This window comes from Caretta caretta, chromosome 5 (assembly GCF_965140235.1).
Source record: "Caretta caretta isolate rCarCar2 chromosome 5, rCarCar1.hap1, whole genome shotgun sequence".
In the NCBI taxonomy this organism is placed as follows: Eukaryota; Metazoa; Chordata; order Testudines; family Cheloniidae; genus Caretta; species Caretta caretta.
The window spans coordinates 121,746,421-121,770,529 of NC_134210.1; the positions used below are offsets into that span (position 1 = coordinate 121,746,421).

The 24,109-nt window shown below is 45.7% G+C and overlaps 1 long non-coding RNA gene across 3 annotated transcripts; it reads right to left on the minus strand.

The window, feature by feature from the left end:
- Nucleotides 1–261: 261 nt before the first annotated feature.
- LOC125637064 (uncharacterized) lies at nt 262–23,685 on the minus strand. Of its 3 annotated transcripts, XR_007356816.2 has the most exons (5): nt 23,388–23,685; nt 7,963–8,294; nt 6,566–6,669; nt 4,543–4,668; nt 262–2,369 (listed from the first exon to the last, which is right to left on the minus strand). It is a non-coding gene; the product is annotated as an uncharacterized LOC125637064 (long non-coding RNA). The 3 variants fall into 3 exon arrangements; XR_007356815.2 differs by having other exon boundaries at nt 6,566–8,294; XR_007356817.2 differs by having other exon boundaries at nt 4,543–4,683; nt 6,566–8,294.
- Nucleotides 23,686–24,109: the final 424 nt, after the last annotated feature.

Below are 24,109 nucleotides of genomic sequence, written 5' to 3' on the forward strand. Positions count from 1 at the left end.
CTTGAAGTGTTAACAGGGGGCATCACCCAAAGTAGCAAAGTTGAAATACAGATATATAGTCAACATTCCTAACTTCAGACACAGAAATGATACAGGTTTCAGAGGAACAGCCGTGTTAGTCTGTATTCGCAAAAAGAAAAGGAGTACTTGTGGCACCTTAGAGACTAACCAATTTATTTGAGCATGAGCTTTCGTGAGCCACAGCTCATGAAGTGAGCTGTGGCTCACGAAAGCTCATGCTCAAATAAATTGGTTAGTCTCTAAGGTGCCACAAGTACTCCTTTTCTTTTTGAGAAATGATACAGGCATACAAATTGGATAATCGCATTCAGTAAATTATAACCTTTCCAATGATACCTTACAAAACCCATTGTGTATAAAGTACATCTCAGTTATGTCATATTCATATCATAAGCATATTTGCATAAAGAATATGGAGCAAAGCGTCACAATGGGATATTTCAGATTTCTATGGGGCATTTTTATCAAACCTCCTTTTAGCTTTCAGGAGCAAGCTCCACATACAGAGCTGGAGACCAAACCACCAAAAATGACAGCACCATCTACGTGTTAGCTTGTCACATGCCCATCTCTGTGTCTTCTTCCTCAATGCCCCTTATGCACAGAATACCATTCCGGAAGTGATCTGTAAGGTCACTATTCTCGTCTCCTTCAAATCCCTCTTCAAGACCCACTTCTGCAGGAATGCTTATGAGAAATCAGCCTAAAAATGATGGTTTGGTTGAGAGGCAGTTGGAGATAATTGACACTTGCTTTATCTAGTTATAATAATGATAATGAAAATGCAGTGGTGGGAAGTGAGCTGGGGAGTTTCCGGGATGGAGTGCCAAAACCAAGATACAGGTTTAGACAAGAAAGATATAGGTAAAAGGACGGGAATACAAGCCTTGTAGTTAGAACCCTGATAGTGGAATTGGTTCTGTGGAGCTTTGCTGCTGTTTATGCTGTCTCTGTTCAAGATAAGCAGGGCTTGTCTGCATAGCATGTGTTTCATTTACCATGTGTTGGGTAATACCATTAAAGGACTCCATGCTTGTAAAACTAAACTGGCTCTTTAATATGAGAGCCATTTACAGAGATTCTGCAGGAGCAGCTAGCATTCTGGCTGTGTGCATACAGACTGACTTTCTGGTGCTGCTTCCGAACACTTCCCTCCTGCAACCTGTAGTCCTCCCTCCAAATCCCATGCAGGTTGTAAATTGAACAGACTAGGAGGATTATGCTAAATCTCTATCATCAGTTTCTCTCCCACTGAGGAACTGATATGCCCTGAAGTCCCATACTTTAATATAGGACTCCCCACCTTCTTTCTTCGATCAAGCTTAATGATGCCCATTGGCCCTGTGTTAGAGCTCTTTCACCCTCAAAGTGAGCATTGAACCTGTGACCATGGATGTAAAGTAGCATGGTGACCGAGGAGATGGATTTGCAGTGTGCTCAACCAGGATTGGCAAGTAATAGTTAGTTGTGGGGCAGCATCAGCCTGAGGAGACAGAATGGGAAGTCACTTCCAAGATGGAAGGACCTCCTGCCGCATCCTGGAACCAGTAAATGTGAGGGGCTGAGCTTCGTGAAGAAGGTAGCAGAAAAGAGCACAAAGACACTAGGAATAGTGAAATATTTAGGGAGAGATGATCACTGTAGAGAACATCAAAAGTCTCTTAGGTGGTCCAACCAAAACCTGGATCAATATATAACATACAGTGTGAAGTACAGAAGAGGATTATTGTTATTGGCATCAATTCACAAAGGATGACTCTTGGGAAGAAATTACATCTCCACTCCATTAAATTTGATGGCCTGTCCTCTGGTGGGTTTCTTCCCGATACACACCCAGTTGTAATTGTTACATAGTCCATATTTCTAACTTTAGCTACAGAAACGATATATGCATATTAATTGGATAATCATATTTAGTACATCATTACCTTTCCAATGACACCTTACAAGACCCATCTTGCATAAAGTACATATCAGTTATGTCATATTCATATCATAAGCATATTTTCATAAAGAATATGGAGTGAAATGTCAATCATATCTGAGGGACTACAGGAATTACTGGAACTAGAACCATTAAGATATGCATTGTAGGTATGTGCAGAACTATGTGATCTAGACTGCAAAATCTGGGTGTTTCCTACATGTTTGCAGAGCACTTAGCAAACTGGATACTCTACTGAGGCCTCTAAGCACTAATTTAATATAAATTAATAGTACTTTTGTAATAATCTTCATCCTACGTCTCCCTTTGAGCCTCCTTTTCTTTGTTTGTTGTCCTCCCATGTTGTGCCATATCTGAAATCTAGACTGGAAGTTCTTTGAGGCATGGACCAGTCTGACTTGTTCTGCAAAATGTGTAATACAGTTTTGAGTAGAATCAAAATACATAATAATTACAATGAACTCAGAAGATTTGTATACCATTAGCATATTTGTTGCAATAAATAAAATTTGAGATCACATTTATCAAATTAGGCTTATTGTATGGACTTGTGAATTAGTTTCCTAATAGTCCATAAAAACTACAAATAATTGAAATTCATACATGAAAAGCTGAAAGTGTTCACTGTCAATAAGGAAACGGCCTGATCTGTTAAGTGAAAGGTCATTGTTTAATTACATTTATATGGGAAATTGATTTTTAATTGTTATTAATATAGCTGAAGTGGGAAAGGATCACAAAAAGCTATAATGATCAATGCTAGATACAGATGAGGACCAAATCCTGCAGTTCAGATACTGACCTCAGTGGGAGTTACAAAAGCAGGTTATGGATCTACTGTGCTTTAAATGTATCCCTAGAGCATATCTACTGAAGGTTTTTTAAAACTTGAGAGGATGAAACCAGAACATTTCAAAGGGATGCTCTAGGTCAGTGGTTCTCAAACTTTTTTTTTCATGGACCACTGGAAAATTGCTGAGTGTCTCGGTGGACCACTTAATGATCTTTCCAAACGTTGTTTGTACCGTTAGCTAACTATTGTAAAGCACTTTGGATAAAAATGCTATATTAAAAAAATAATAATTAAAATGCTTTTGTTCTACAAGTAAAAGCACACAACTCATATATTAATATCAGTATTCTTACCTTTCTAATGCGATGGAGGTGCCCTCTCTCCCACACCGCAGCAGTCCCTGAGCTGGGGCTGGGAAGGAGGCGGGTCTCGCCCCGGCAGCCTCAGCCCTGGAACTGGGGAAAGTCACCTCTTTCTCTGGCCGCTTCAGCCCTGCACATCCCAAATTTCCCCCACCCCATCTTCTCACCCCACTTTCCCCTCCCACCTACCTCCTATTCCCCCCAAGGCCACCACCTCACCTTACACGTGCATCTTCCAAGGGGCCAGGCACCTAATTAGTGGAGCCATGCCTGTGTGGCTCCACTAATTAAGTGGGTGGCCCTTCATTCTCTTGTGTGCAGCCACCCAGGCACGCACCTTGGAGGGAACTATCTGTGGACCACCTGAATGGAGCTTACGGACCACTGATGGTCCACAGAACACAGTTTGAGAACCTCTGCTCTAGGTGCATGGTTTGGGAATGCTTTTTTCATTTCAATTTTTTTAAAAAAATTTGGGCCAGATCTTTAGTTGATATAATATGACATAGCTGCATTGGAGAAAATGGAGTTGCATCAATTTACCTCAGCTGAGGAACTAGCCCATTGTGGTTAATATTCTCTGTAATCAAAAAGAGCATTGATTCAGCTCTCGAGTCATGTTTATTAGGTATTATGAATAACATCTACTAAGACTCTGTGCTTTGACTTTTGGCTTTGCTGATAGTCAAACATTGGATTGCTCTATATTTAATGCATAGGATACCCTATCACAACCACTCCTGCATTCAGAACTTGGTTAATTGCCCTGATGGCTTTTAAAAAAAAATGATCTGGTATGGGTAGCCATATGAAAATAAGGGAGAGCTACGTGTTCCGTCTTTTCTGGAATTAGGGGAATACTGCAAAAAATTATTCTTTCACATTTCTGAACCAAATTTTCTTTGACTGTTCAAACAGGAAAGGCGTGTGCTGTCCATTAATATTTTAGTGAGCAGGTTTATGAGCCAATCAGCAAATTGTATTCAAATATGATTGAATTACTGTGGACACAAGTTTCAAATGTGTAGCTAAGAATCACACTGGAAACCTGTTTTTAATAGTTACACTCTTCCAGTTAGGGAAGAGATCCATACGATGTGTCCAATCCAAACAGCTCCCTGGGAGTGGACCTGTCTGGGTCCACAGGGAGAATGCAAGCTTTTTGCATTGCGACCCCCATTCCTAGACTTACTGAGCAACAGCTAAGTTAGAATCAGAGCTTCTGGCAGTTTGGTTCCATGCTATGATCCCATCCCACCTTTTTTCTGCCCCACACCTGGAGGAACCTGCACTGTGTCCCTGTTCACTGGGGAGCCATGGTGGACAATCATTTCTGGAGCTACCTTAAGCACACTGCCACTAGTGTGTAAGTCAGTGGTCAAATGCCTGAATCTGGCCAGACAGCTTTGGGGTTTTGTTACCTGTTGAGAAAGCCCATTGCTTCATTCTGTTCTCAGCAATATTGCCCAATGACCGTCAGTTTACTAGCTCCACTTTCAGGATGTAGCTTGCTCTGTGAGCAATCCCATTTTCATCAGTGGAAACACCTGCAGAATAAAGTACTATGCCATGTGATTAAGGGTGGCCATATCTGACCCTGAGTTTGCAAAGCTCTTCAAATAGATCAGTGTGGTGTAAATGTGAAGTAGAACTAGGGGCTCAGAAATATTGTGGCTGGTTATTTTTAGAATTTTGCATGTCTAGACCAAATGCTTACTTGTTCCCTTCTAAGCCATTTCACTCTTGCCAGTAAGTCACAGTAATTGTACATTCAGATGAATAAGGAAATTTGTTCTATTACGTAACATTGAGTTAGTTTCAAGATACCACAGGAAGTCTCAATAGTTCACTGAAACTTCCTGTAATCATTAGGCCAGATAAGTCACACCAGCTCCAGTCAGTAGGACGTATTTAGGTGAAATTGACATCCTGTGCAAAGTCAGAGCAAGCAGATACTGGAAGGGCCGGTCTCAAGGATGAGCCAATGGGGTGGCTGCCCAGGGTGCCTGGTGGTCAAGGGGGAGCCGTGCGGCAGCACAGAGGTGTGAGGTGCCAGTGTAATGTCAGAAACTGCTCCTTGGGGAGCGCCACTTGGAGAAGCACCCAGATTTCTCCCTGCTTCCTCCTGGCGGAGGAACATGGGGTGGGAGCAGTGACACTCTGGTGACAGATACTGCTTGCCCCCCCTCCCCCCAAATATTTTTCTTCATCCCACTCAGGGGCTGGGAAGGGGCAGAGCGAGGAGTGACATCAAGTGCTCCGTGCATTCAGGTCATTTTCCCCACCTGGGCTGGGCTGTGAGGTGAGCATCAGCAGCTGCTGCTCTGCCGCCCTGCCCTACCCTTATGCAGACCAGGTGGGAAAAGTGACCTGGGTGCAGGGAGCCCTGATGTCACTCCTCGCTCCCCCCTCACAGTCCCTTAGAACTGCGGGGAGGAACAGCATTCCGAGTCGGGGGGGGGGGGAAGCAAGCAGCAATGCTGGTCAGTTTCCCCACATGGGCTCAAGAGGGGGTGCACTGGTTGGGAGGAGGGAGGTGCAGGGTTTGGGGGCAAAGAGGGAGGTGCAGGGGTTGGGGTGCAGGAGAGGGACAGGAGGGAGGTGCAGGACTTGGGGGCTCAGGAGGGGGTGCATGGGTTGCAGGTGCAGGAGGGAGATGCAGGGGTTAAGGGGGGAGTGCAGGGGTTAGGGGCAAAGGGAACACAGTTCAGGGGTTGGGCGGAAGGGGTGCATGGGAGGCAGGAGGGGAATACAGAGGTTGGGGCAAAGGGGGAGTGGGAAGCCCACAGGGGCCCAGGGTAATGGGGGGGGCCCGCACCCACAGGGGCTAGGGGCACCAAAATATAAGTTCGCCTAGGGCATCATTTTCCTTAAGGTTGGCCCTATAGCAGCCACCGCCCACATTCTGTCCTTTGTGAGGTAGGTGGCAGTGTTTTGGCTAACAGCCAAGAAAAGGGGCAGGAACATAGCCACTGGGTCTATTTAGGAGCCACTGCTCAGCACCCAGCAGCGGCTCCTAAATAATAGCTAAAAAAAAATGGAAAAGAAGGAAAGTTGAATGGACCCGATAGTCATAAATACCAAAGTTTAAATCCTGCCCAAGATGTCTGGAGGGAACCCGGGGGGCTGTGGGGGGGGGGGGGGGGAGGGAGGGGTGCAAACTGCCAGTAGACATCCTGCTGCTATAGGACAGGATAGCGCAGGGTACTCCTGGGGAAAATGTGATCCAGAGCTCACTGAAGTCGATGGAAGGGCTCCCATTCATTTCAGTGGACTTTGGATCAGACCCTTTGTGAGCAAGATGGCATTCCTTTATGATGGAACGTCATCCACCCCAGCTTAACACATGCTGCAGCGTACATGGTGAGAGGCTGACTAAGCCTCCCAGACGGCAACCCATAAGCCTTGGGGCTGTGGAGCACAGTGGGTGTAGTCGCCCCTTACTTGCTTCTCCTTTGAGCACAGGGACATAGGAATTGCTGGTCTGGATCAGACTCAAAGTCCATCTCCTCCAGTCTCCTGTCTCTGATACTCGCCAGCACCAGATGCTGCAGAGGAAGATGCAAGAAACCTCTCATTAGGATAATCTGGCCCCACAATTAGGTTTTATTCTGATCCCAAATAGTTAGAGATTGGTGTAAAGCCCAAAACATGAGGTTTAATATCCCTTCCAGAATTTACATTAGCATTAACAATCGTAATCTTGGATGTTCTTCTTATCCACAGATCTAGCCAATGCCTTTTTGAACCTTAAGTAAGTTTTGGCTTCAGCAACATCCTATGGCAATGAGTTCCACAGCTGAATTACATGTTGTGTGGAAAAAGTATTTCCTCACAAGGTGAGAATTGTGCCGTTGTGTTAATTGAGGTGCACTGGGTGGGAGTGGTAGGTGGAGGGAGAAAGGATCTCAAGGCTTGATTGGGTCCTGAAGATATCCATACCACAGACTGTAACACATGCATTGTGCTTGTGAGTGAGTGGGGTTAGTGAAATTCTCTTTACTTTTTCATATAAATTTTTGAATTGGGGAAGTGGGGGGATTTTGTTTTATTACATTTTATCCCCAGGGGTAGGGGGAGTTGGGTCCTGCTCTGGAAAGTGGGAGGCCCTGGGGCCACATCAGTCCTGCCATGGAGGGGTGGGCTGGAGACTGAGCCTGCCCCATTCAAGTGAAGAGAGAAGGACAGAACTCAACCCTGTGGAAAGACCCAGCACAAGGTCTCTGCACCATTTCAAGTCCCATGTAAACCCTCAAAACAGGCCTTTCGTGATGCACAGGTTTTGTGCTAACCCTTGTCTCAGGGATGAATTTCCCCTTTATTGAGGAAGGTTCATGTGAAGGAAAACCTATGTTTTAAAACCATATGTAACCCTTCTGCCCGTCAGAGTTGGCAGCAACAAGGGCCGGGTTCAATATCTAGGGGATCCATTCCAATAACACAATGCAAACTGGCTCGAGCCCCCACCCAGTGACCTGGGACAAATGTATACCACCCCCACTGGGCGCCTCCCAGAGGCAATACTTCCCCTCTCGCAAGCACCTAGTCTGAGTGTAGCAAAAAGCCTTTTAATAACAGAGAGAAACAATGTGGCATTATGTTGGGGACACACCACCAACAGGATTCATAACACAACCCATGAGCAAAAAACCCACCCCAAGCAAATTGGGGCATGCCTTTCCCCTTGGGTTCTTGAGTCCAGCAACCCCAAAGTCCCAAAAGTCCAATGACCCAAAAGTCTCTGTCCCTGGTCAGGGCAGCCCTAGAGTTCAAAAGTTTATCTACAGAGCTTTACCTCCCAACCTGGGTGGAGACGGGGGCGGGGGTAAAAGGCACCTTACATGATCTGAAGCTGACCGCCCCACAGCTCCATAGGCCTTCGCTCCGCTCCGCTCCACCAGCTGCCCCACGAACTGCTTCGCTCAGCTCCGTGGCTCACCAGCAGCTCCCGCCATCCCATGAACTGCTCCACCAGCCTGTCCACAAGGCACTCCAGCCGTCCCGCAAACTTCTCCACAATATATCTTCAGGCTCCCACACTACTTAATACAACACTCAGTGATTTCAGCTCTCAGTCAGTTCAGCTCTTTGGTGAATTCAGCTTGTAGTAGGGGAGCCTCAGTGCTGGTGCACCATTAGCCCAAAGTGAGCTCAGCAGCATGTAACTAGACTCCTAATAAAATCAAAATTAGCTCTGATATTCCTCAGTGGAGAGAGGAGGAAGTGCAATTAGCATGTAAGGCCCTCACCAGGGGCCCATGCCACCAAATATTAATACTTATCCCCAGCCTCTCTCAATTCACAGAGTTTTGGAACCCATGACCCTTGCCTAGCGAGTGCTACGTAGGTGATGGTGAGTCCCTCCATCATAACAAAAGGCCAAGTACAGTTCCAAGCACAGTTCCCATAATCAGGGTAATAACAATTTATTCTTCCTGCCCCAATAACAGAGACACTGGGGATCCCACAGCAGCCAAAGTGACCATTTGCAGCTATGGCCTCATTCTAGGCGTGGTGGGTGTGCCTATGCAAATGAGATCAGCCCTTGAAGTTCTTTTCCACAACTTGCCACACCTCACCACCAGATGTCAGGGTGGAGCTCACCCTGACACTGCTTACACATATGATCACTTTATGTGGGGGTAGAAAAGTGCAAATCACCAATCATTTTAAAATTGTTAAGCATAATGAAAATGGAAAGTTGCTCAAGAAGGAGGAAGCCACCATCTTGACTCTCAGCTGGCAGTTTGGAACAAAGGAATGTCAGAGCAGGAGAGAAGCTAGAGAATTTCACAGATGTTTTAGGTAAATTCTGTCATTTAATTAATTTTTAAAAAAAAATAGTGGTTTAATATTTATATTTTCTATGGATACTTTTCTAGTAAATCTTCCAAGCGAGAAAGTGCTTTGCAAACAATTAATTTACTCTCACAAACACTCCTGTGAGGTATGGCTGTATTATTAGCCCAATTGTGCCAACAAGGAAACTGAAGCACAGAGAAGTTAAGAGCTTAAGTGGAATTCCTGCTTGAAAGCAGCTTAAAATGGCTGCACTCGTTGAGAGACACTAGAACCATTCACATTTTATTAAAATATGACGGTAGCTCAGGTGTTTCTACAAATATTTTTAAAATGTGTGTTGAGATGGATTCTTTTGTGTAACAAATATAATGCCTTGGACAGCCAAATGAATACTGCAACTTTCCTCTCACAACCTTGACAATGTCCTTTTACTTCAGGCTATGTTATAAATTGTCTTTATATTTTAATTAATGTAGGAAAAGCAAAGATTGGAAAACATGAATACAGAAATTTCACAGTGGAGGAAAAAAAGAAGCAAACAACTGAACGCACTTATTTTGTATGCAATATTCTGCCATTACCTGCAGCTGACGCATAATGTCCCTGTAATTCTAGGAGACTTTTATTCAGTAACTGAACGATTTAAAGCCCTTAATAATAACAATAACAATAATTAATAAAATGCTTATTTAGAAAGCACATTCTGGAATGCCCATCTTAGAACTTACTAAAGTGGATGTAGTCATAGAGACAAATTCAGTGCACACACATCTGCAGAATTTTAAGAAAAATATTTAGCATGTGAATGTTTATGCTCCTAAAGGGCGCATACATTAACAGTGCTAATAAATGGCAAATCACAATGACAGGATGATAAAATATCGATCGCTATAAAAGAGAACGATGTTAAATCCAGTGATGCTATGTCCAGCCATGTCACCACTTCTCTGGACCCACACTTGATCCTCCCCTTTCAGTCCTTGGCCTTTCCCTTCAGTTCACCCCTTCTAGCTCCTGATTCTGTGCGTGGAACCACCCCTTTCCATGCTTGCTCCCAACTTTGTTCTTTCCTCTGCTGGTGAATGGCCTCAGCCCTTGCCCTCTTTGTCCTAAGCCAAACCCCCATTGGCTCCCCTTCCAGCCCTTGTCATACCCCTTTAGTTCCTGTCCCCATGACCAAGCAGAAGACCTTCATTGCAAGAGGAAAGTCAGTAGATTTGGAGGTAAGGTTCTTGACTGGGTATTCAATTGGTTAACCTCAATGGGATAGGTTCAAATCCTGGGCAGAAAAAGCTCAGAGGGGCCAAGAGCCAGGAGAAGTGGGATCAGGAGTGGGCCTCCTATGAATTTGAGTGAAACCCATGAATTTGCTTTGTCAGGGTTAGCAACCCTTTTAATTTGTTTTCTGCAAAAGTTTATATGTGTGATTTTGTTTGCAGAAATGTTTGCAATAAGTGAAAATCTCACAAATACCCACATGGATATTTGAGTCATCCAGCTAGGGAGTTGAAACAATATCACGTGACTTATGTGATCAATCGCATGGCACAAATAACAAAAAGCCAATGGTCAAAGTGAATAATTCATGGATAATCCATATTAGGCTGGACACTGAATAGTGTCAGGTAACAAACAAATGTTTTTAAAAAAATCAAAGACTGTTCTTTAGCTAATTCATGAACAGAAATAACGAACTGAATATATTATGTGCAATGAATAATCCCCCATCTACAGCAATTGCTGCAAGGTTCAGCTGCCGTCACTTTTCCCCCCCAAAGTCCCTTTTTGGTTTCACAGCTCTCCCTATAATCAATGTAAATGCTTTGTGATCACGAAAGGAAATAAAATAGAATTACATTTTCTCATATGCTCTTCTCAGCATTCAAACTTCTATGGATACACCTGCAAATGGACCTAGCTATTAAAGGGACTGTTTGCTTTATGAGCCTTAAACGGACAAGGGTCAACTTTTCAAACTTGGGGAGCAAGGGAATGTTTTTTAAAACTTATCCCATTGACCAAAAAGCGAGAGAAGGAATAGTACATAATGTTCTCCTATTCTCCTTAGCCTTCATCTCGTATCCAGCTCCACAGTTCGGGTCTGATTCTTTGCCCGTGAAGCATTCACGTGAAACTCATGGGGAAAAAACAACCAACCAACCCTCTCACATGGAAAAGATTAGGACTCTCTGGCAGTCTCTACCATGTGATTTAGATTACTACGTGGAACTGCCCGGCCCAACCTCTGGTTCACCTCTTTTCTCATTGTGCTGACTAATGAACAAGTTATGCTGGCAATAAAGTGAGGCTGCAGAAAGGTGTTCTGTTTTCTCCCAGGCTGGGTTTTGTGTGGGGCTCGTCGTTTGCTGCAGAGGATGATGAAATGATTTAATAAGAACATTTGTTCCTTACATTGAGCTTAAGAGCAAAATGAAACTCATTTTATTGAGTCTATATCTTTGAGATGATAGTGAAGTAATTAATGCATCTGTCTGGGAAGGAAAACACTGATTTCTTTTCAGCTGTTCTTGGAAATGGGGAATAAAGTATGGTGATGTGTAGGTACAGCAGCTATTTATGGATGCTAACCTTCAGAGGGCAGTGTTTTAACAAAGGTCCTGCCTATCATGGAAAAATGACTCGTAGGGCTGCTCCTGTTCCCCCATCAACAGAGGTTGGAAGTAGCTTGACTGCTGTTGACAGAACTAAACCTTATAAGACCCTTTAATAACAGTAATAATAAATAATAATAATATACATGTTTGAAGTGCAAAAATGGCAGTGCTTCACATAAGTTTAAAAAGAAGCCATGGTCCCTGCCCTGAAGACCTTACAGATTTTATAAAAGCAAAGCAAAAGGAGTAGGGAAAGGTGAGATGAAGGTTAAATAGATGTGTACACACATCACCTTACATAGAACGCAAACCATAAACTTTGTGATGATTTTTTAAAGCAGAAACTTAGGGGCAAGAAGGGAGAAGACAGTACAAGAGGAGTAGTCAGCAGTGGGCAGCAAGCAAGGTGGAATTAGACTGTTTGGAGGAACGATTTCAAGAATGAGCATGCTTGGTACACAAGCCAAGGAATGTAGTACCAGGTATTGGGAGCACCATGATAACAGGCAGGGAGGGGAGAGTGGAAGGAAATACAGGGACCGAGACGATGTAAAGATTGGGCAAGCTGGAGAGTAATGGCAAGGGAGTTATAGGCAGGACCAAGCCATACAAAGCCTTACAAAAAACCCCCCCAAAAACGGTGCTTGAACTTTGTGTGGAAGGAATTGGGGAAGAAGCTGGAGGAAGAGTTTACACGACAGCAATTGTACCAGGTCTGATTCTCTTCTCATAACAGTCTTACACACATGTAAGTACTCTGACTTCAATGAAGTTATTTCAGATTTACACCAGGGTAAGCTCAGAATTGGACCAACGGTGTCTAGCCTGCTTTCCCCGAAGGCTGCCCAGCACAGTTTGGTGCTGTCTGCACTAACAGCCTGTTTTCAACACCAGTTCAGTGGGGCACAGCGCTCAAGGTTGGCTGCAGCTGTCAGCGGGTCATTTTGCTAGCATAAACATAGCCAAGGTGGTGGCTCTGTAGCTACCCCATTATATCCCAACTTGTGGATTGTTCATTAGGTGTTCTATAGCCCCTTGCATGTGTTTAGGGCCCACTGAGTTTTTCTTATCCTAAAGGGAGGGGTTTTCATATGGGAGCAAAGTTGGAGGAGGGAAGGGAAAGGACATTTATACAAAAACAAGTATATTTGACCAGAATATCTATATTCCTTTGATTATTTAAGAAATATGGTTTAATAAAGAGTTTCGTATACTGATGCAAATTTCTGCTTGATCTTTGTGGTGGATGCTTCAGCGACAGATTTCTTGTTTTTTAATTTAATTTCAAAGCAAAGACAAAGTTAATTCTGATGGATGTGTGGTATCTATATAACAAGATACAATACAGAGCAGCTTGAGAGTATAGTTTTGGGACTGGGGCAAGCACCAGTTATATTTAGGACAAAATTCTGCCTCTCTTTGCTTCCCCCTATCCCCTTCAAAAGGTAGAAATCAACATGACACAGTGCTAATTTATGTCTGTATTCTGGCTACCCACAACCCTATGCACAACTCCTACTGCACATTATTCCCACCACAAGAAGTAGTAATATATGGAAGCAGTTGTGGAAACACAAGGACTATGGTATGTTCCAACATGGCTGAATAGCACCCTGGAATGTCCTTCTACAACCAGAGGTATGGAGAAGCTGTGGAGTGGTATTTCCCCAAGTGTGGAAGGGAGCCAAAATGGGGCAGGGGGATGTGGGGACCATTCTGCCCCACCCACAGTTCCTCGTGTGGCTGCAGATTTACAGACATATGTGAAACAGGAATATGACTCATTGTGATAGGTAAAGAGGAACCTGGAAGGACCAAGATTCTGAGCATCCCACAGAAAAGTTAGCCAGGGACGTCAGTCACCCAAGTCATTTAATATATGTGTATATTCATCTACACATACACGATTTTTTTGCAGTGTTCTAAGAATAGTTTTCTTATGAATTCAAAGTCCTACAAGCTTGTTCAGGGTCTATAATTTGCTTGCTCCCATATATGCACAATCCACCATTAGGGTGGCTGCATGGGGGACTTCCATCGGATTTAATATTTCTTTAGGCCCCAACAAAGCTATATTCAAACATTTCTGTATTTAATTAGGAATAGTTCACCTAAACAATATACAGGAGGGACAAGGCGGGGAGGTAATATATTTTATTGGCTCAACATCCGTTGGGGAGAGAGAGAGAAGCTTTTGTGCTTTCACAGACCTCTTCTTCAACAAAGATACAAGCCAGGAGTGGCAGCTGTGTCCAGAGAGCTGCTAACAAAATGGAATTAACATTCCATCACAAAGAACGAGGAGTATTTGTGGCACCTTAGAGACTAACAAATTTATTTGAGCATAAGCTTTCGTGGGCTAAAGCCCACTTCATTAGATGCATGCAGTGTAAAATACAGTAGGAAGATATATATATACAGAGAACATGAAAAAATGGGGGTTGCCATACCAACTCTAATGAGAGTAATCGATTAAGATGGGCTATTATCAGCAGGAGAAGAAAAAAACACATTTGAAGTGATAATCAGGATGGCCCATTTCAAACAGTTGACAAGAAGGTGTGAGTAACAGTATGGGGAAAATTAGCATGGGGAAATAGTTTTTAGTTTGTGTAATGACTCATACACTCCCAGTCTTTATTCAAGCTTAACTCCAGTTCTGCAGTTTCTTGTTGGAGTCTGTTTTTGAAGATTTTTGTTGAATAATTGCAACTTTTAGGTCTGCAATTGAGTGTCCAGGGAGGTTGAAGTGTTCTCTGACTGGTTTTTGAATGTTATAATTCTTGACATCTGATTTGTGTCCATTTATTCTTTTACGTAGAGACTGTCCGGTTTGGCCAATGTACATGGCAGAGGGGCATTGCTGGCACACGATGGCATATATCACATTGGTAGATGTGCAGGTGAACGAGCCTCTGATAGTGTGGCTGATGTGATTAGGCCCTTTGCTGGTGTCTCCTGAATAGATATGTGGACACAGCTGACAAAAGGCTTTGTTGCAAGGATAGGTTCCTGGGTTAGTGTTTTTGTTGAGTGGTATGTGGTTGCTGGTGAGTATTTGCTTCAGGTTGGGGGGCTGTCTGTAAGTAAGTCCTCGCTGGGTTTCTGAACATTAAACTGCCTCCTTGACATGAGATACAATTACAGTATACTCTCAGGTTTCAGAGTAACAGCCGTGTTAGTCTGTATTCGCAAAAAGAAAAGGAGTACTTGTGGCACCTTAGAGACTAACCAATTTATTTGAGCATGAGCTTTCGTGAGCTACAGCTCACTTCATCAGATGCCTGGTATGCATGGTATGCATCCGACGAAGTGAGCTGTAGCTCACGAAAGCTCATGCTCAAATAAATTGGTTAGTCTCTAAGGTGCCACAAGTACTCCTTTTCTTTTTGAGTATACTCTCAGTCATCCAAAACCCTATAATCCAAACCTCTGCATTATCCAAGTCCCTTCCTTGTCCCCCACCATGAGATACATGCCCTCTGCAGCATATATTTCATGCTGGAGGATAATCAAGGGATTTGGATAATGCAGAGAATCGGATAATAGAGCAGAGACCTCCAGCCAGGATGATAAGCAGGAGAAGGGAAATGCTGCACCACTGCTGAATGGCTCCTGCTCTTTCAATTAGCTGAACTCCCAATTATGCAAATAAAATCCCCCATTCTATTCAGATAATTGGAAATATACTGTAGTGCTGTTGGCTCCATGAAGAACTGATTCTTCACCCATTCTTATGTCTGGAGTGAACAGCTTTTAATTCTTTTAAAAATAAATTCATCTAACCAACCTTTCTCCTGTCAACACCACATGAGATCCCTTTTTTATATATATATAATAACTGTGAAATCTCTGCTTCCTAGTTCTCATTAACGATGAGAACATCTTTAAGTTTCATCCGTGCTAAATTTCAAAGTGTTATGGTGCCTAGCTTGAAAAAAAAAACCCTTTGAAATCAATATACTATATTCTTAAACCTAGCTGAGCTCTTATGCAGTATTTATAGGTACTCTTTAATCTAAATTAATAATTGAGGTCCCCAAGATGACAAAGGAAAAATACTCCTAGAGAAATGGAAGTAAAAAAAAAACCTCATAACTTTTAGTTTGTGGTTCTGGGCCTGAGTGTATATTTTGTAAATACAACTCTCCTCGGGCTCAGATTGTAGAAATTTCAAACCTAAAGTTCTAATGGGTGGTTCTACTCTGACAAGTATCTCTGTACAAACAAGAGAAAAAAGGTGGGTGAGGTAATAGCTTTTATTGGACCAACTCCTGTTGGTGAAAGAAACAAGCTATTGAGCTATGCAGAGCTCTTCTTCAGGTCACAAATAGGGTTGCCAACTTCCTAATTCCAGAAAACTGAACACCCTTGCCTGGTCCACTGCCTTCTCTGAGGCCCCACCCCTTCCTGAGGCTCCACCCCTGCTCACTCCATCCCCCTTCCCTCTGTCGCTTGCTCGCCCCCACCCTCGCTCATGTGCTCATTTTCACTGCAAGGCCCAAACAGGCATATATATTGTTTTGACAGATGTATTATACTAAGTTCAGGTTTAATTTGTTACAGGACGTTAGAGCTGGCAGCAAAATAGTCAAAAAGGGTAATTTTAAAAAAAATGAAATTTCACAACGTTTTTCATGATTCTTTCCCTCCCCTCTTCCCATTTTTCGTAACCAGCTCCATGTTTTTTGTTCACTAAAGTTACTGTAATTTTGTGTGTGGAATTAGGACCACACATTATCACAGCTACAATGGGTCCATTAAAGGCCCTCTCCTGAAGCCCAAATCCAAATCCATAGAGCACAACCACAGAAATGCACACCTGTCCAGATACCTATATAATTAAATCTGTAGAAACTGACTCTCACACCTACATGCAGATACACACATGTACTCATGTGTACACATCTAACATGCACTAACACATGTACTTCCACATTATTTATTAATTACAATGGTTGTTTAGAGCCTAGAGACCCCAACTAAGCTCAGGGCTCCAGGGTGGTAGGTGCCGGACATACACATAAAAAGAAAGAGTTTATAATGTAGCTAGACAAAGCTGGGGAGAAATGTATGATACATTGGCTCTTCTGCAATTACTAGTCAACAACATTCACTTTTTAAGAAATAATACATTTCTTTTGGAGTTCCCTTCTCTTTTAAAAACTTGTTATGAAATGAATACACACACATTTTATGTCATCAATTTTTTTTTTGCGCAAGCCAGCAAAAGGAATAAAAGTCAAAGAGGTAGGCTGCAAATTTTATTCACACAGGTATACACACATGTGGCAATACACGCACCTCCCGACACAAAGATACAGTCTCTTACACACATACAGTGCATGCACACACTTGCCTACACTTTTCCAAGGGCTGCCTAAATCACCCAGCCAGGAAGGGAGGAGGGTGGGCTGGAGGGGAAAAGATGGGGGCTGGAGGTGGGGTGGAGGGAAGAGGCTGGGGAAGGAAAGAGGCCAAAGATGAGAGCAGGGTGGGGGGTGAGAGGGAGCAGTGAAGGAGAGAGGAGGGGCTGTGGGGGAGTATGTGGGGTGGATCGGGATGCAGGGGGAGGCAGAAGGCTATAGGTGCATGAGGATGTGGAGGGCACAGGAGTGTATAGGGACATAATGGGAGTGCAGCAGTGTATGGAGGTGAATGGGGTGCAGGGCTGTAGGGGGTGAGGGACATGGGGGTGGTGGCTCTGGGAGGTGGAGAGGATGGTGGGAGAGCGCTGTAAGGGGTACAGGGCTGGGATGTGGAGGACGGGACGGGACGCAGTGAGGGGGATGGGAGTGCAGGGGGGTTGGGATGGGAAGGGATGCAGTGACGGAGGATGGGGGTGTAGGGCGTGACAGGGAGGGATAGAATGACGGGGGATGGGAGTGGGGGGGTTTGGGACAGGGAGGGATGCAGTGAGGGGGACGGGAGTGCGGTGGGGTTGGGGCGGGGAGGGATGCAGTGATGGGGGGCGGGAGTGGGGGGGGTTGCGGCGTGGAGAGATGCAGTGAGGGGGTGGGGGTGGGTTGGGACGGGGAGGGATGCAGTGAGGGGGATGGGCGTGCAGGGGAGTTGGGCGGGGAGGGATGCAGTGAAGGAGGATGGGGGGTTGGGGTGGGGAGGGATGCAGTGACGGAGGGATGGAGGTGTGGGGAGGGGGGAACAGGGAGGGATGCAGTGACGAGGGTGAGGGGGTTGGGGCAGAAAGGGATGTAGTGAGGGGGATGGGGGTGCAGCCCCATTCTCAGCACTTGGAGATGGGTATGCACATACCTCGAACTCCTGGGTGCCGGCACTGGGGTGACAGACAGACTGTGGTTCGCCGCAGGGCACACGCCGCAGCTCGAGCCCAGCCGCGCGAGGAGAAGAGGGCCGGACAGCAGTGGGAGAGGCGCATGCCACACGACCTCTCAACATCCACCTGCTGCACACTTGTGAGTCGCGCTTATTCTTCCCCTACCCTGAGCCAGCCAAGGGGAGCTGTGCCTGTGGCCGCCCCTAAGGCTAGGAGCTGGACATCCTGGCTGCTTCCCAACCTGGGTGCCACACGGCACGGCAGCTAGCAGGGAGCCTGCCAGCCCTGCTGTGCGGTGCCGCCAATTGGACAGTCAACGGCCCTGGCTGCCAGGACCCCTTTTTGACTGGGTGTTCTGGTCGCAAACCGGACACCTGATCACCGTAGTCACAAACGATACCTTCTTAGTCAACGAACCTGTTCCCTATATGTATCGCAGTCATCGATCAAGCATAGTGACAAAAATAAATATTTACTGCTTTTTACTTCTGTGAACGCTTTAGTACTAACACAGGTAAAGGAATGCAAACTGAAGTCTGTTCCTATGTGTGCATCATGTTGATTTCATTTGAATCAGTTTGAAGACAATGAGGGTGAGATTCTGTGCTGCATCTCCAAAAAATGCTTGCAGACCCAGAGAAGGAAGTGTACCCTCCTGGTTCCAGACCGCTCTGGCGGCTGCAAAGGCCCCCTGTGTAAATTATGGCAGCCTGTATTGGATTGTAAATAAGCAGCACGGCCGGTACCACCCACAATCCTCATAGTGCTACTCACAACATGTCTCTGGGCCAGGGTTTGCAATGGAGCCTGTGAAGGACTGATAAGCCTGTGTCAGGAGAATTATTTCTGGTTGACTGCAGGGCTTTTACAGCCCCTGTCTAATCCAGCACTAGTGTTCACGGGCTGTCACAGGACTCACAATCTCACCCTGGGATTCTACAGGTGCATGTGAATGCTTAGTTCAGCCTTAACTGTTATTACTGGTGATGATGTGTGAGAAGGAAAGAATCCATCCTGAATCATTCTGAGTTTCCAGGGCTGGTAGGTAGAAAAAAAAGTTACTTTTAAATTGAGTATGTTTGATGTAGAAATAATTGAGAAACAATAACCAGGGAACCCAACACTAACATTTTTACATTATTACTTTGCCGAGTAATACCACCTATTCATCTATATGGTCCTTACCACGATGGTAGCTGAGTGTCTCACCAAAATGAATTAATTTATCTTCACAATACTGTATCCATGTGACGCTGGGTTGTACTATTATCCCCATTTCATAGATAGATGGGGAACTGAGACAAAGGGAGACTCAGTGACTTGCCAAAAGTCAGAGAGGAAGTCTATGCCAGAACCAGAAATTAAACCCTAATTTCCTAACTCACAGTTCAAAAGACCATCCTTCCCCCTTTTGCATTTTCTAAGGTTTCAAGTTGCCGAAATTATACCAAATAGGGCCGTAGCTCTGCACCTGCTCATTCAGTGTGCCACGTTCAGTTTATCTCCAAAGGGCACTCTCCGACCTCAGGACCAGGAAGCGAATAAAGGTTCCATTGTCAAAAATAACATTCACTGTATCAATCATGTATAAATGTAAGTATATGATATAGATACTGATTAGCTGTTGGGTGCAGAATAAAGACCCCTTGAAAAAGATATAAATTACAACAAAAGAGGGAGCAAATATAAATACTGTCTACAGGATGGGATGGAATGGATGGCCCCGAGGACCAGTATTGTGCTAAAGTGCCTTTTACCTACAGGGTACCAGTTCAAATCTAGCCTAGGCTGGTAACAGCCATATGTTGTGACTAGGCCTGCCAATTAATTGCAGTTAACACCTGCAATTAACTGAAAAGATAATTAACATGTTAATTTCATACCTCTGGGTGGAGAGGGAGGCATTGGTGGCAATGGGGTTGAAGAAGCCCAAGTCCACAGCTCTGCAGGGTGGGGGAGAAGGGGCCCAAACCTGCAGCTCAGTGGGTGGGGCTGGAGCCGTGTGGCCCAATGGAAACTGGAGTCCCGAGGCAGACTGGAGCCCCAGAGCGGCTGGAGCCCAGCCCCTTGGGCCCCAAGCCGTGTACCCTGAGGGGGGCTGGAGCCCCGAGCCCCACAGCGCACACCCCGGGGGGGCTGAAGCGCGGCGCCCTGAGCCTATATTTGAAACAATAGAAAATGTCCAAAAATATTTAAATAAATGGTATTCTATTATTAACAGTGCGATTAAAACTGTGATTTTTAATCGCTTCACAACCTTAGTTGTGACTCTATAAATTAATAGTGTAAATAAAGTTCTTATTTGTCCACATTATAACTGACATCTATTTTCACCCTTGTTAGAAAAACCAGCAAATCTGAAGACTTAAGTTACCCTTCAGAACCAGGATGAGACATATTGACAGGATGGCATAGGTTAGCGAATGTCTGGTTATTTCCAGGGGTATTTTGTTTGAATAATCTCATAAGCAGAGTTTAAAATTTGCTTTCAAATAAAAATCTGTCATGTGATCTGATGACATCAGCGATCATCCCATTCACTGAACAAACTCGAAACCCTGGTGTTTGCATAGCACCTGTTCTATGCGTACAAGCCTTTGCTCTCCCAGTTGCCAAGGCAGCACCTTCCGCTTGCAATAAATGTTGTTTTAGAACCTCCTATAAAGATTTTTAAAAGGTCACTTTACAAATGAGTAACATGCCGTAACTACCTGCTTGAATATCCTTCACAGTCACACCTACCCAGCTCTCTCTCTTTCTTTCTCTCCTTTCTCAATCTCTAGCTTCCCACAGCCTGTGTCCCCTGCCTCCCCCTTCCATTCCTCTATTTAATACTGGTTTGTTCACAGGTTTTGCCATCCCTGTCCCCCCCATATTAGAGCACCAGTCTAGGGCCCCAGCTATACACCCCTCCCTCCCTCCAACCATCCCTTCCCAGCTCCCCCTTCTTTGCTTCCTCTGGCCCCTCTCTTCCCAGCTTCCCCTACCCCTGCCTTCCCACGTCCACCTCCTCCGCTCACTCTGCTCCTTGCCTCTACCCCTCTTCCCAGTTCCCGTTCCTCTGTCCCTCCCTTCCCAGCTCTCCCTCTCTCAACTAGGGTTGCCAACTTTCTACTTGCACAAAACCGAACACCCTTGCTCTGCTCCCTGCCCTGGCCCTTCTCCAAGGCCCCACCACCTGCTCACTCCATCCCCCTTCCCCCCCCACCCTCACTCGCTCTCCCCACCCTCACTCACTTGCTCATTTTCATCAGGCTGTCTCAGGGGGTTGGGGTGTGTGTGTGGGGGGGTGAGGGCTCCGGCTGGGGGTGTGGGCTCTGGGGTAGGGCTGGGGATGAGGGGTTTGGGATGCAGGAAGGTGCTCCGGGCTGGGACCGAGAGGTTCAGAGCGTAGGAGGGGGATCAGGTCTGGGGAAGGCAGTTGCGGCATGGGGGTGAGGGCTGCAGATGGGGGTGCAGGCTCTGGGGTGGAGCTGGGGATGAGGGATTTGGGGTGCAGGAGGGTGCTTTGGGCTGGGATCAAGGGGTTTGGAGCGTGGGAGGGAAATCAGGGCTGCAGGATGTTACAAGATTTGCCTGTTACTTTGGGGTACACTCATTTATTAGGAAAAAGAAAAGGAGTACTTGTGGCACCTTAGAGACTAACCAATTTATTTGAGCATGAGCTTTCGTGAGCTACAGCTCACTTCATCGGATGCATACCGTGGAAACTGCAGCAGACTTTATTACATTTACAGACTTTATTACATTATTACTGCAGCAGACATTATTACAGATTACAAAAGTCAGATATAGAAAACTATACCTGATCACACAAGTCAGGGTTAAAAAAAGTCTGCTGCAGTTTCCACGGTATGCATCCGATGAAGTGAGCTGTAGCTCACGAAAGCTCATGCTCAAATAAATTGGTTAGTCTCTAAGGTGCCACAAGTACTCCTTTTCTTTTTGCGAATACAGACTAACACGGCTGTTACTCTGAAACCTGTCATTTATTAGGGTTACTCTTCTGGGGGGGGTCCTGTAATTCTATCAACGTACTACTTGTGTCACTTGTGTTTTCATATGGAGCTCTACTTCTCCCTTCTGCAAGTCCCCTCCCAATGGAGCTATCCTGCAGGACCTAGCTTCCCCAGGACTGGGTTCCTCCCACCCCAGAATCAGAGGAACACAAACACACACATACACACACTAACAGAGCAAGCACTCTCAAGCTGACCCCTTATATGTCCCTGGACTCAACAGGCTGGGCCAAGCAACACTTTCAAGCTGCCACCCTTATATGCCACAGGTACCACACTGGAATAGAGAAAGCCTGAGCAGACTGGGTCAAACAGCACTTCCAGGCTGCCACCCTTATATGTCCCAGGTTCAGCATGTCCCTATCCCCACTTCCACGTTATGATTGTTCTGGTAGTAACCCACTTGATGAGCAAACCCCACAGTATTTGGGGGCGCTATAGGGATCTTTAGCTTAGGTAAGAGAAGCGTTGCTGCAGAGTAAATGGAGAAGCCAAAAACACAAAAGAGTAAAGTTCAGAGAGAGAGAGAAGGAAGGAAGCAACCAGCTTAACCATAAAAGTTATTTATTGAATAACAGTAATAACCACACAAGGGGAGCCAAACAAACATAACAGTTACATTATTACAGATTACAAAAGTCAGATATAGAAAACTATACCTGATCACACAAGTCAGGGTTAAAAAAAAAAGTTATACCTGAGGTAGAAAAGAAAACAGAGAGAGAGAGAGCTGGGGTCTCACCACTCCACGAAGATTGAACTGGTTGGGGTTCCCAGGTGCTGGTGGTAGCTGAGGGCCCTGAGTGCTGGAGCCAGGCTGAGCCCCCCAGCATGATCAGTCAGAAGATGAAGTCCCAATGCAACTCACACAGAGTTTGGATCCAGGCATCAGAACACTTACTTGAGCATGGGTAGGGGTTTTTGTAGGGAACAATGGTTCAAGGGAGAACACTAGATTTGTTTATGGATAAACTGATGACTCAAGGGTTTTCCTTAGGCTAGACAATAGGAACTGATCATTACTGGCTATGGGTAGTATTCCTTCAAGGGAGCTCACAATGTAATTAGGTAGCTTCCGTATTTGGATATCAACCAAGGATTCATTACTAGAATTGGTCTGATAACTGCTGAGCTGAGTTTGTGCAGGTTCACTAACATCTGGAGCAGAGATGCCCCATCATTCAATGCTTCCCTGCTTTTCTGGTCTCAGAGTTCAGCGAGGTTCTTGCCTTGGAATCTCTGTTCTCCATTCTGTATGCTAATAGAGATGCCTCCCTGTCCCATCTTTGATGCAGATGAGGCTAGGGGAGTTGCCTTAATCCTGTCACCCTTGTCAGGAGGCATTTAGGTGTGTCTCCCACCGCCTTTTCATTGCTTTCTGTAAATCTTTCTTCTGATCAGTTTTGGTTCAAGCAGAGGCTGGGGGCGTCCTTCAGGAGTCAGACAGGCTGGACACTGCACCTTGGTTCCCCAAGAACACAGAGCTGACTGCTATCAGAGAGGGGATCAGGGCTGCAGGCCCTGTGCGCGCTTACCTCCGGCAGCTCCACGATTCCTGGCCAATAGGAGCAGTGAAGTTGGCACTTGGGGTGGTGGCAGCGCACAGAGCCTCCTGGCTGCCCCTACGCATAGGAGCCAGAGAGGGGACATGCTGCTGCTTCCAGGAGCTGCAGCAGGCAGGGAGCCTGCCTTAGCCCCGTTGCGCTGCCGACTGGACTTTTAACTGCCCAGTCAGCAGCGCTGACCAGAGTCGCAAGGGTTCCTTTTCGACCAGGCGTTCTGGTCGAAAACCAAACACCTGGCAGCCTGACTCTCAACCTCTCCCTTCCCAGGTCCCCCTCCCAACTCTTCCTTCCCCACTTCCCCCTCCTCTCCTTCCTCTGTCCCCTCCCAGCTCCCCCTCGCCAAACCCTCCTTCTCCAGCTCCTCCTCCTTCCTGTCCCCTCTCCCCTCCCAGCACCCCCTCTCTCAGCCCTCCAGCCCCAGTTCCCCCTCCTCTCCTTCCTCTGCCCCCTCCTCTCCCAACCCTCCTGCAGCTCCCCCTCCTTCCTCTGTCCCCTCTCCCTTCCCAGCTCCCCCTCTCCCAACCCTCCCCCAGCTCCCCCTCCTTCCTGTCCCCTCCTCTCTCAGATCCCCCTTCCCAACCCTCCTGCAGCTCCCCCTCCTTCCTCTGTCCCCTCTCCCTTCCCAGCTCCCCCTCTCCCAACCCTCCCCCAGCTCCCCCTCCTTCCTCTGTCCCCTCTCCCTTCCCAGCTCC